The sequence below is a fragment of the Girardinichthys multiradiatus genome, chromosome 3 (assembly GCF_021462225.1).
Source record: "Girardinichthys multiradiatus isolate DD_20200921_A chromosome 3, DD_fGirMul_XY1, whole genome shotgun sequence".
Taxonomy (NCBI): domain Eukaryota; kingdom Metazoa; phylum Chordata; class Actinopteri; order Cyprinodontiformes; family Goodeidae; genus Girardinichthys; species Girardinichthys multiradiatus.
In genome coordinates, this window is record NC_061796.1 from 46521623 (window position 1) to 46534473 (window position 12851).

Consider the following 12851-nt stretch of genomic DNA (forward strand, 5'->3'; position numbering starts at 1 on the left):
GAACTGACCACAGGTTCCCAGTGAGGTTCAGATCTGGGGATTTTTCTGAACACAGGTTCAACATTTTAACATTTGGATCTTTGAGTCACTTTGTTATCACTTTAATCTTGTTACACTGTTCTCCATCATGCTGGAAAATCCATAGATCATCATGAAATTGTTTTAGGATTGTTGGAAGAACTTTCTCATGGTGGATGTTTTGATCCCACTTTTAATCCATGGCGGCGTTCTTGGGCAGAACTGGGAGGAGAAGAGCCACACACATGAACTGTTCTATCAGTCGTGGCAGATGGCCATTCACACTGAGCCTGGTTCTGGTTCTGCTTGAGGTTTCCTTCCGCTAAAGGGGAGTATTCCTTTCCACTGTCGCTACATGCATGTTCAGTATGAGGGACCGCTGTAAAGTCAACGACACAATGCAATCTGCTGGGTTTCCTTAGATAGAAAAACCTTTAACCAACTTGAAAAATAAATTTAACTTCACTGCATTATTTGATAACTAGGATCTAATTGGAATGTGTAGATTTTTGACTTGGAAAGTTAAGTACATACACTGAATTCATGATAACAGCCTTTCCTCCCCAGGTGTCCCACACAATGAGAAGGAGACTTTAGAAAAATAACTTTGCATCAATCGTTTGTTGTTCATTCTTGTACTTCTTGCAGAACTGAAATGTGTCCTGAATGGTTTTCTTGGACAGAAGTGACTTCTTTGTTGCCCTTCTTGTCCAAATGTATTTTCCCTTATGGCACGTGTAGATGACTGTCACCCAGCTTCTGCACATACTGAGCAAGCTCTGCACTGGTGGTAGTGTGTTGCTTTAGCACCATGCTGGATCCTTTTGGATCTCCTGGAGCCTCTTCTCAACAGCTGATGTTTTGCATGTCTTGTATTGCCATTTAGGTCAGTACTATAGTGAACAGCTGATATTTGACCACATGGTGGCGCCACCTTCCACCAAATATATTGAATCACAAAAGCCCACATGTATATTTTGAATTAAAGACTGAAGCTACATTTTGAAAGACATAAATATTGTCTTTCTCAGAAGGGTTGTTAGTAATACGTGTTATTAGTCTGAGGGTGACGCTGCACTCAGACACCGACTGAAGCCTCTGAGATATTTATTTAAGACATGTGTAGAACAGCAGCTGCAAAACAGGAAGCCACATATTTAGTGCAACATCTCACTACTTCCTTCTGCCTCCTGCGACTGGTTTACGCTTTGACAGCTCTCTGACTCCACTCTGTGCTGCTGATAAACAGTAACTAAGCTCAGCGTGGGGCTCACACTGGTCACAGTGACTCTTGCATTGAAAATCTGCTACTTCTGTCATGTTTCAGCTGTTTTAATTGATCATTTTAATTCCCTGTCTGTGTAAAAGTAATCAGGTGTGAACAATAACATAAACCTGGATCATTTTTTTCAGATGTCATTATGTCTTACTTAACCGCTCATTAACTCCTAAAGTCTGAGTCTATTTTTGGAAAATTCCTCCTGAAAAAAACGTTCCCAGATTCAGGCAGAAACAGCTCCACAGCCAGGATTTCAAAATAGGTTTAAAATGCCTCTGTGAATATTTAAAATGAGCCATTTACAGATAATTAAATACAAGCCGCATGTTGAGCCAGACTGACTTTCAGTTAATTGGAAATATGGAGAATTGTTATAAAGTTTGTTTCTGAAAATCCACAACTGCAATGATTGCTTTAGGAAATATATGTTTATAAGCAAATTAGTATCAAACCTATTGATTTAATGTGCCATGCTTGGATGCTGTAATCCAGTGATATTTAAAATAATTCTCCAGGTTTTCTGATTTTCCTCCTCTTGTTCTGCCTGTTTTTCTTCTTTACAAACATAGAGTTAGAGTTCCCAGGTCAGAGTTTCTTGGGGCCTTAACTCTCAACTTTAAATCATTCAGGCATGAAATGCTGGTGAGATCAAGACATAAACCCGAATTTTGTCATTTTTTGATAATAGAATTTTTGGATTCTTCATCCACTTAATTTGTTGCCATTTCTATGAAAAAGAACAAAGAAAACACAGTTTAATGGTCTGAAGATAGGATTTCAGTTCCAACACGTTGATTCTGTTGAGGTAAAATAATTCTATCACTGATATCCTTGCGGCCTCAACCTCACCTAAGTCTGGATGTCGTGAGAAAGAACAGATGAAGAGCAGGAAATTAAGATTAACACAAGTTTAATTTGGTACATAATAAGTCCAATGATTTCCAATGCATATTGTATACAAAAAGAATGATACAAAGAAAGAAAGATTTACCAAAGGGCCCTTTGGGAGAGACTCGGTCAGACAAGCAAGGCCGTATCATGAGTGGTCTGTCTTACCATAAGTGTTAAACCATTTTATACCCTTACTTCAAAGCTGACGGTTTGTTTACGAAGCCACAGGTCACTGTGTTCCCAGTTCCCCACTATAAATTAGTTACTCCTATGGGAGTAATTTATTGCCTATAATCATGACTAACAGCCGGCATTTACTGCCCACAGCTACTGAGAACATCCTGACCTGGGATTAATCCTTTCTCCAACCTGAAGCCTGCTGTGACCGACTTCTCCCTCTCAGGCTCACACTACATGTTATATTTCAGTACACATGCAAACTGAACACATAAATGATTTTAATTCTCAACAATTCCCTAGGAGCTGTTGGCTGAAAAACTGGCATAGAGTTGCTGCTCAGCTGAAGGATGAGGCACCTCGCAGGTTCTATGTAGATCTTTGCTAGATTTCTTCCTAAAGACATGACTTTCAGATACTATTATTTATATCATCTGCTACAGAGCCGCTTGCCACTTTTTTTGTCCTCCACTTGTTCACTTTTTAGACACATATTACGAAACTGGTTACTGCTTTTTTTCCAAAGAAAACTTCAGCTTCAAAAAGCCTAAATAACATAAAGACAACTTCAGAAGATTATTCTGGGTCCTTGGATTAGACGATCTTTTGCCATTGATTGGATTTATAAGACTTTTAAACTGAAAAAAGGCAAACACAAGTCATGAGGCATATTTATGCCTTGAACAGGACCTTCATCTTTAACCAGAGGTTAGTTATTTGACCTTGTGTACATAGAGAAAATATTTCTCAACCCAAATCAATTAAAAAACACTAATTTTAGGAAAACTATGGAACCGATTACAGAACCTGGTGGAATGCCAAAAGCAACTTGGAAACAACCAAAGGAGAATAACTCAAATTAAACCAATATACTCAGCGTTTGCCTATCAATCCTGTATACAGTCATATTCAAAAAAATTAAAACATGTGTTCCAGTGAGGACTGTCAGATTAAGAGTATTTTTTGAAAATAATAAACTTTAGGCATTTATAAAACATATATTTCAAAAAGCTTATATTTCTATATTAAAAAAGTATTTTTTATTGTTCTGATGTAATATTATAATCGTAAATGTTGTGTTTTCTTTAGTTTGTGTGCAGTTAATCTATATAATGTGTTTCATTTCGTGAGCTAAATTACTTTCAATAAAACAAATAAATAAACTTTCAACAATATTCTAATTTATTGAATTGGGCTGTATGTGCTGAATCACCACTGTTTCATCCAATGAATGTAGGAGGTTTTTCATGCTTGGCTAACGAACAGAAATCATTGCTCTGGAATGTACATGGAATGAAAACGAATAAAAGTGAAAAGCCTTCAGGAAGCCTGGGGAATTACTGATCAAGTCTACTTGATCAGGAGATTACAGCAACGCCTTGTGCCTGCAGGAATGTTACATATAATAACATTTGTAAACAACAGCCTGGGATGTTGAGGGAAAAAAAGTTTTACGTTCTCCGTAAACCAGAATCTTTTCAGCTCCATGATGTTTGATGGGTTTCTTGCATGCATTGTTGGTTTTCAATCTCCCACAGAATCTCAATAAGACTGAGATCTGTGTTTTCGACCGGCCTGCTCCATTTCTGTCTTTCAGTCTTTTCCCGGATGGATTCCTCAGAAGCTTTGGATAACTGTGGTGTTGCATGGTTCACCTCTGCTTCGGCTTTGATTTTTGTGAGATGGTGCCACATTTTTGTCAGTCACCCTCTGAAACAGCAAAGGTTTCTTGTGTATTTTATAGTTTTACATTTTCAAACTTATGCTTCAAAGGCAAGTGTTGGTTCACTGTTTAGTTTTGCTTTGCTAGATTTAGACGCTGCTTTTTATCTGACAATGAATTGTATTGGACTCAGTTGGTATAACTTTCTGTTTCCTTCTGACATTTGTCTCATTTTAATATTGTACAACTTACTGCATCTGTTTTGTTAGTTTTGCCGACTTGACAGGACTCCTTGAAATAAGATTTGTATCTCATTTGGACCTTCTTGGATGAAAAAGGCTAAATAAAAAAACTAAAAATCCATTTTTATACAAACTAAACCACATTTTCTTTTTAAAAACCCTAGTCTTTCTTCACTCTTTCACTTCTTTAATCTTTCTTTTCACGCTTGGTCCAAAACAGCTGATCTGAACTTTCATTTTTGTGTTTTTATTTCTTCTTTTACTCATTTTGCATCTGAAATAATGTCCCTTAAAGTCTGCAATAAATGACTGGCTCTTAAAGTGGTGATAAAACACCTACAGAATGTCTGAGGAAGAACATACAGGTCCTTCTCAAAATATTAGCATATTGTGATAAAGTTCATTATTTTCCATAATGTCATGATGAAAATTTAACATTCATATATTTTAGATTCATTGCACACTAACTGAAATATTTCAGGTCTTTTATTGTCTTAATACGGATGATTTTGGCATACAGCTCATGAAAACCCAAAATTCCTATCTCACAAAATTAGCATATCATTAAAAGGGTCTCTAAACGAGCTATGAACCTAATCATCTGAATCAACGAGTTAACTCTAAACACCTGCAAAAGATTCCTGAGGCCTTTAAAACTCCCAGCCTGGTTCATCACTCAAAACCCCAATCATGGGTAAGACTGCCGACCTGACTGCTGTCCAGAAGGCCACTATTGACACCCTCAAGCAAGAGGGTAAGACACAGAAAGACATTTCTGAACGAATAGGCTGTTCCCAGAGTGCTGTATCAAGGCACCTCAGTGGGAAGTCTGTGGGAAGGAAAAAGTGTGGCAGAAAACGCTGCACAACGAGAAGAGGTGACCGGACCCTGAGAAAGATTGTGGAGAAGGGCCGATTCCAGACCTTGGGGGACCTGCGGAAGCAGTGGACTGAGTCTGGAGTAGAAACATCCAGAGCCACCGTGCACAGGCGTGTGCAGGAAATGGGCTACAGGTGCCGCATTCCCCAGGTCAAGCCACTTTTGAACCAGAAACAGCGGCAGAAGCGCCTGACCTGGGGAATGCGGCACCTGTAGCCCATTTCCTGCACACGCCTGTGCACGGTGGCTCTGGATGTTTCTACTCCAGACTCAGTCCACTGCTTCCGCAGGTCCCCCAAGGTCTGGAATCGGCCCTTCTCCACAATCTTCCTCAGGGTCCGGTCACCTCTTCTCGTTGTGCAGCGTTTTCTGCCACACTTTTTCCTTCCCACAGACTTCCCACTGAGGTGCCTTGATACAGCACTCTGGGAACAGCCTATTCGTTCAGAAATGTCTTTCTGTGTCTTACCCTCTTGCTTGAGGGTGTCAATAGTGGCCTTCTGGACAGCAGTCAGGTCGGCAGTCTTACCCATGATTGGGGTTTTGAGTGATGAACCAGGCTGGGAGTTTTAAAGGCCTCAGGAATCTTTTGCAGGTGTTTAGAGTTAACCCGTTGATTCAGATGATTAGGTTCATAGCTCGTTTAGAGACCCTTTTAATGATATGCTAATTTTGTGAGATAGGAATTTTGGGTTTTCATGAGCTGTATGCCAAAATCATCCGTATTAAGACAATAAAACACCTGAAATATTTCAGTTAGTGTTCAATGAATCTAAAATATATGAATTTTAAATTTTCATCATGACATTATGGAAAATAATGAACTTTATCACAATATGCTAATATTTTAAGAAGGACCTGTATATCTTTGTTTTTACAACTTTCCTTTACCATAGTGTTCGAGCTTCATGTCTGAAGTCATACAAAAAAAAAAAAGCATGAGGCAAAGAAAATAAGCACAACGTGGCCAAGGATGCAGAAGAAAGGGGATGATTACATATGGAACACCAAACTTAGCCCTCAGAGCACAACACAATGACCATCCAGGACAAAAGTATGAATAGTCTCCAGCATAAATGTCAGTTTATAACATGAAGATTTAAATAGCAAATTGTAAAGGAGTGCAAAGGTATGGAGACCTTATAGAACAGCACCCCACCAAGGAAATTATGGCTCTTAGTGGTGAGCTCTGTCTGCCTGTGATTCGCCACAGTTGTGATTGGCCACTTGTCTTAGTTTGATTTAGTGGAGGACTCAAAAGCAGACTCACTGAATCAAAAAGAGTTATTTAATGAATAAGAGGACAACTTACAGGTTGGTTTTGAACAGGGCAGCTTAACGGGCAGTCAAGACGGGTAGGGGGCAGACAGGCAAACTGAAGAAACCAGGGAGAAACAGAAAGAACCAGTGCACATATATACTGAGGCAGAGGTGGAGAAAGACAAATAATCCACATGAACTAACCAGAGGAAATGTGGAGCAGGTGTGGAGGAGTGAAAGCAGGGAAGCTGAAGGAATGATACTAAAGAAAAGATTAACAGAAAAATTACTAAATGTAAAAAGAATAGAACAGAAGAATAAACTAGACCAAAATGAACAAAAAACATACAACAGGGGAATAATCGTGACAAAAAACTGTCATTCAAAATGCTGAAATTCTGGGAGCATTCAGGTTAGATGTGATTTCTGCTCCAGCTCTCAGCAGCATTACTGAATGTTCAGGCCGTCACACCTTCTCCCCAAACAGCTCTGAATAGTTTAAATGAGCAAACTGTACAGCGGGTTTGTTTTAAAGCAGCTGAAAGTTTCATGTTTCTACAACTAGAGGATAAAAGGTGTTTTAAAATTGCTGTTGGAAGTATTGGAAGAAAAAAAAACAGAAAGACCATCTGTGATTCATTCATGCTTCATTCTAATAATACAACCGTGATTTTCAGCTTTACATAAATAAAATGATGTATGCAAAAAATAAAGAAGGTATTTGAACATGATTTTACAGGATATTGTGGAGTGAACTGGATTCTTTACAACAGGATTTAAAATGGATCTGTTTGTCTTGTAAAGTGATGAGAGATTATGTTGGTCGTGCATCCACGTCGAACTGAACTGAACAGATTTGAACACTCAGATCGGTGTACAAAACATCATTTAAATTTTAAACAACTGGAGGGAGCTGAACTATTTAATGTTTTTGTAAAAGAAACTTCGTTTTTAGAAGCCATTTTGAACATTTCTTTTTTGTTCTGTTGTTTTACCTGAACCAGGCAGTATTCTCCAAACATTCATCTGATTTAACAGGGTGTCCTTGGTATTTCACAGGACTTTATTATTACCACTGTATATACAGAAGAATTTTCACTCAGGTGACTGAATTTAAAGCAGCAGGAAACACCAGGCAATCCCCAAAGGCTCTCAGAGTTACTGTGTGGAACAGATGAATGTGAGAACAGAAAAAGAAGAGAAACTTTACTGTTGTAATTCTGTCATTTTGTTGCTCAGTTATTTCTAATGCAGGTATTTCCCCAAACTCTATCAGTGTCTGGAGAGAGACTCTAAACTGTCCTTAAAATTAAACCAAAACTCAGAACGATCCTTACAAAAGAATGATGTCTGTCTTTACATTATTGCACAAATGGAAAATAAAGAAAACCCACATCATAGACACTTATGCCTTAATGTCCTAAAGATGCAATAATTATGTGAACCCACCTTTAGTTACCTGCACTAAACGACACCCAGCTTCATCAGTGCTAAAACAACCTTTTAACCCCTGAAAATATTTGGAGCAAGCTTGCATTACCTCTCACATTTCCTCTTTAGTTCTGGAGCCCTTATTGATCTCCTCTTTGTGTTTTGTCAGACCTAAGATGACATTTAAGTGACACAAAAAGCAGAAATGCTCCTGTCCGTGCAAATACATCCCCCTACACTGTGGGCTCAGCACAAAGACGTCATTCAGGAATGCAAAGTTCAACTCAGTTTTCAATTCAGCTTATTCATAAAGTGAATTTCAGTTCAGTCTTTAAAACACCTGGACCAATCCACTCGCAGCACCTGAACAAAGTACGAGCTTCCCATCTGAGATCTGATCAGAAATGTGCCATTATTTATTATCCCAGCACCCGCTACGTCTCTTTCTCTCTCTGATTAACAAGCAATGTTGACACATATTGCTCTAAATCAGCCTTGGGTCACATCATGGATGCCTCTGTGGTGTCAGGCAGTTTGGGTCCTCTAGGTCCCAATCAGGCAGATGTGACCGACCAACACGGAAACCTTGCTTCTGCAAGCAGAGCCTCACACCCGACAGAAAACGAACCAAACTCTTCGAAGGACTTGCACAAACCGCCCAGCTGATCACTTTAAACTCAGTTACAAAGAGTCCAATTTTGGTCAGTTAAGCACTTAAAGTTGAGTCAGGAATACCAAGAGATTTGGAAGTTGTATAGATCTAAATGTGTCACCGGTTAATTGAGATACAAATAATCTAATAATGTTAATGAACAGTTTATGCCTGCAATGGTCACTGGATTTTATAAGTATGACAGCCATTTTTTATATCCAGTTTGAGGTTCGTCTGGGTCCTGTGACCTTCCGAAACAGAATTTAAGGAGTGTTCTTGCAGAATTTATAATGCCTTTTAAAATGAGAAAGGTCAGTGATCAAATTATTTGATAAATCAAGAAATTCTTATGATTGGACAAGTTGCCTCTTTATAGACAGTGGAATTCAAAACAAAGACATTTCTGCCTTCAGATTAATAGTAAAAAATAAAATCACTGAAAATATTCCTTTAAAGGACAGATGGTAAAAAAGGAGAAGAAAAACAAGAAACATGGCATCTGACCAGAAACCCAACAAGGGGAAATTTGCTGTCAGAAGAGAATAGAAACTCTCAGAAAGTGGCTAACTGTCTCAGCTGAGTGATAACAAGATTTAAAAAAGAGGAAAAATGCAGCAAAATGTACAGAAACAATCATGAAAATATTCTAGGCAAGTTGGTAATAACACCAGCAGCAGATCTGTGGAAGCTGAAACTTGGACAGCTGAAATTCTGCTTTATTCCCTCTGCTTGTTGTGAAGGATCGTGTCACAGTGACAATGTTTGATAATGTTTTATAACCATGAGTCCAAAATGTTGACATGGCTCTGTCTGTTCAGATCCAGCTCATTTTGGACTTCCAGGTTTTACTATTTGTGCCTGTAGGCAAATAAAAATATTCTAATTTTAACACTTTTAAAAACGGGCATCATTCTCAGATTCAATACATGAGGGAACATCTCAGTCACCTGAGAAATCAAAAAATGTAATTCCTGAGCTGCCTGTTCTCACATGTTCCTGTCAACACAGTGCAGAGAGGAAGCTAATGACTGAGGCCCTATTCTATTACTAGGAATGTTCCTTCGGTGCTTCATTTTAGGTTTAAATGGGTCCTGGAGGAATTGCTTCCATTACCAAATGCACCAACCCTTCAAGAAGCCGAGACATCATTAGTTATCATTCATTCCTTTTCAGTAAGCAGATATGAAACAACTTTGTTCCATCCTTACCATCCATAACTCAGTCCCCACCAGCATCCTAACAATGTTTTGTTGAGCTGTGGCTGACAGGCTGTAGGTATACTGTATCTCAGTGCTGTTTTCCAGACATAAAATACAACCCTGCAGAGGATGGTGATGGGAGCTGAGAAAGACACTGGTGTTGGTGAAATGCCTCATACATAAAAACCGTCAATGGGTTTAACTCTGCAGGAGCTGGTCTGGGTATGAATAAATACTAATGAGTGTAAATCAGAACAATGGCTCCACTTTGGATCTCTCTTGAGGTCTTGTCCTGGACTCTGAGAGAAGGTTAACTTGTGTGACTGAGGTGCCAGGTTAAATGAGGGAGCGTTAGGTGGCTTGCAAGCCCTGTTCACCAGTATTATACAAGCTGCCTGCTCATTGCTAATGCTCACCTTAATGCAAAGTCCTGTTCATTTCTTGTTTACGTGAGTCTGGAGAACAAGTTTCTCTCCTGGTGCAAACTCATTTGGCGATGAAGGTAAAAGCGCAGAAAACGTTTCCTGATGGGTATGTTTCCACAATCTCTTCTTTAAAGTTCTTTAAAAAAAGAATCTGGTAACCTACAGGCTTGTGCTGCTGCAGAGAGTGAAACAGAGATGGATGGCTGTGCTTTAGCAGGTACACCTTGGCCACTAAGAGTGTTTTAGGGAAGTGAAGGCGTGCAACTGTTTCTTGGAAGAACGAATGGTTCTCAGTCATCGAGGCATTTGGAGCAAGCATTTGTTCCCAGCAGAGAAGTCGGATAAAGTGTTGTTTGTCCCTCAAGCCAAATAACTGCAGATGAAGAGCAGAGGAGGGAGCATGTTCAGTGCTTCTACTGAATAAATAATCTTTAGGTTATAAAAGTACAACTCTGGAGTCTCCATACCTCCCATCCAGGATGTGCTTCGGAGCTTCTGCAGGAGCATTAGCCAGAAGTTGATCACGCTCTCTCTGTGAACTTTTTCACTGCCACCATCAGGCAATCAGCACCACAACAACTACGAAACCACCAGGCTGCTACACAGCAATCATCCTCCTGTTTTTAAAATGCCAAACCGCTGATGATATTATGCATTTTATGTTATTGCAGTTGATTTATATGTTTCATCTAGTTTATGTTGAATTGTTTTGGTGGATGTCATTAGGGTATACAGGGAAATGATAACAAACTGATTTAATTTGACTTGGTTTGAAATCAGAACATTTTAGAAAACCCAATTCCTCCTGAACACATGAGAAAGCCAGTGGACAAGGCAGTTAGGACTTGGACCTGTTGGGAGCAAGAGAGTATACAAGTCACAGCATTTAAAAACATTTCCTGAATTATCGATGCCATACTGAGTTATCAATGCCTATAATATACAACAGCACCAATACTTGGTATAAGACTCTAATTTAAATCAGGCGGAAAGGCAAGATGACAACCATGAAAAAACAAGACCAGTTAGGATGCAACAGACACCTTGTGACATCTCTTAATAACAAAACTAAAATAGTTTAAAACATTTGGAGAAAACTGTCATGAATTTATTTTCATTATAGTTTTGATTTACATTTTGTACCTAATGAACAGGGTTTGTTCCATTTGGCAGCCATGTTGACCATCTTAGTTTTTCCTCGTTTTGAGTTTTGGCAGCACAGCTTTGCAGTGCATCAAGAAATTTTCTTCAGCCTTTGTACCTGAGAATTTACCTGTTTACATTTCGGCAAGTTTAGTTGCTAATTTATCAACTAAATAAAATAACTTGGTCAAAGACATCCAGCATTGATACTTGCAGGTTGAATTCACATTTTCAAAAGTGTAAGGTCACAATTAATTTTCATTCATTCATCTTCTGTTTGCTTCTTCCATATTGGGTCACGGGGGAAGCTGCTGCCTATCTCCAGCAGTCTATGGTCGGGAGGGCGGGTTACACCTTGGACAGGTTGCCGTTGCCAGTCCATCACAGGGCAACACAGATATACAGGACAAACAACCATGCAATCATTTGTTAACACCTACGGGCAATTTAGAGAGACCAACTAAGCTAATAGGCATATCTTTGGACTGTGGGAGGAAGCCGGAGTGCCTGCTGAGAATCCATGCTTGCTCGGGGAGAGCATGCAAACTCCATGCAGAAAGACCCCTGGCTGGGAGTTGAACCCATGGCCTTCTTGCTGCAAGGCAACAGTGCTACCAACTGCTCCACCGTGCAGCCCCATTTATAACAGTGAAAGGTCACAATTAAATTTGTTCATCTTCATCTTCTTCACTCATAGGACTTGAATATCTGCAATATCGTATTCCTTTTTTAATTATTATAAAAGGCCAAATGAAAAAAAGGTGTACATATTAGTCCTGTGGTCTCTGCCTACTTGCAATTAAAATTTCCTATCAAGTCATGTAACATTTGCAGCTTTCAGCCGTCTGCACAGCTAGTGGTAAAATGCACCTCATGAAACACGAGACTATAGCTAATCCGCCTCTCCAATGATACAAGGTGAAACTTAATTAAATAAAGGGTGCTGGTTGGTTGCAAGCCTCGCTATTTGAGCACTGAATTTGAAGCACGGTGTATTTACTGTGAACCTTGCTAGATGCCAATTGGAACAAATAATAGTCTTTGGTCCGGTACTGCACTGTTGCAGGATTTCGAATAAGGTGTGACTCAGCTCTGCAAAACGTGTTCATCCACCATTAGAAAACTGAGAGAAACTGTGCTCAGACCAGAAAACACAAAAGGGGAGGGCAGGGCAGGAAACACTGAGGCAGAACAGGAAAGGGAGCAAAATAGATATGACAAGCGTAAAAATAACTGGACCAATACACAATGAGAGAAAATTGCCAAAATTGCCAGATGAGACTAAAGATAAAACAAAGGAACAGATTTGATTTAATTTAGTTTATTCGTATACAGACTACTCATAGCAAATGTCATCTCAAGACAATTTACAAGACAAACAGGTCTTAAAATCTGCATCAAATTCATTCCTGCACAGTCTAATCAGAAAGTGTGGTTCAGATTTAATTACATACAGTCTAATTAAAACTAAATAAAAAAAATATGGTCAAAATCAGTTGATTGTACAACCCAAACTATTAAAAGGTTATTAATTAAGGATATCCAGCTGATTTAATCCAGCTGTGATTTTAGCAATAATTCAGTCTATGTGT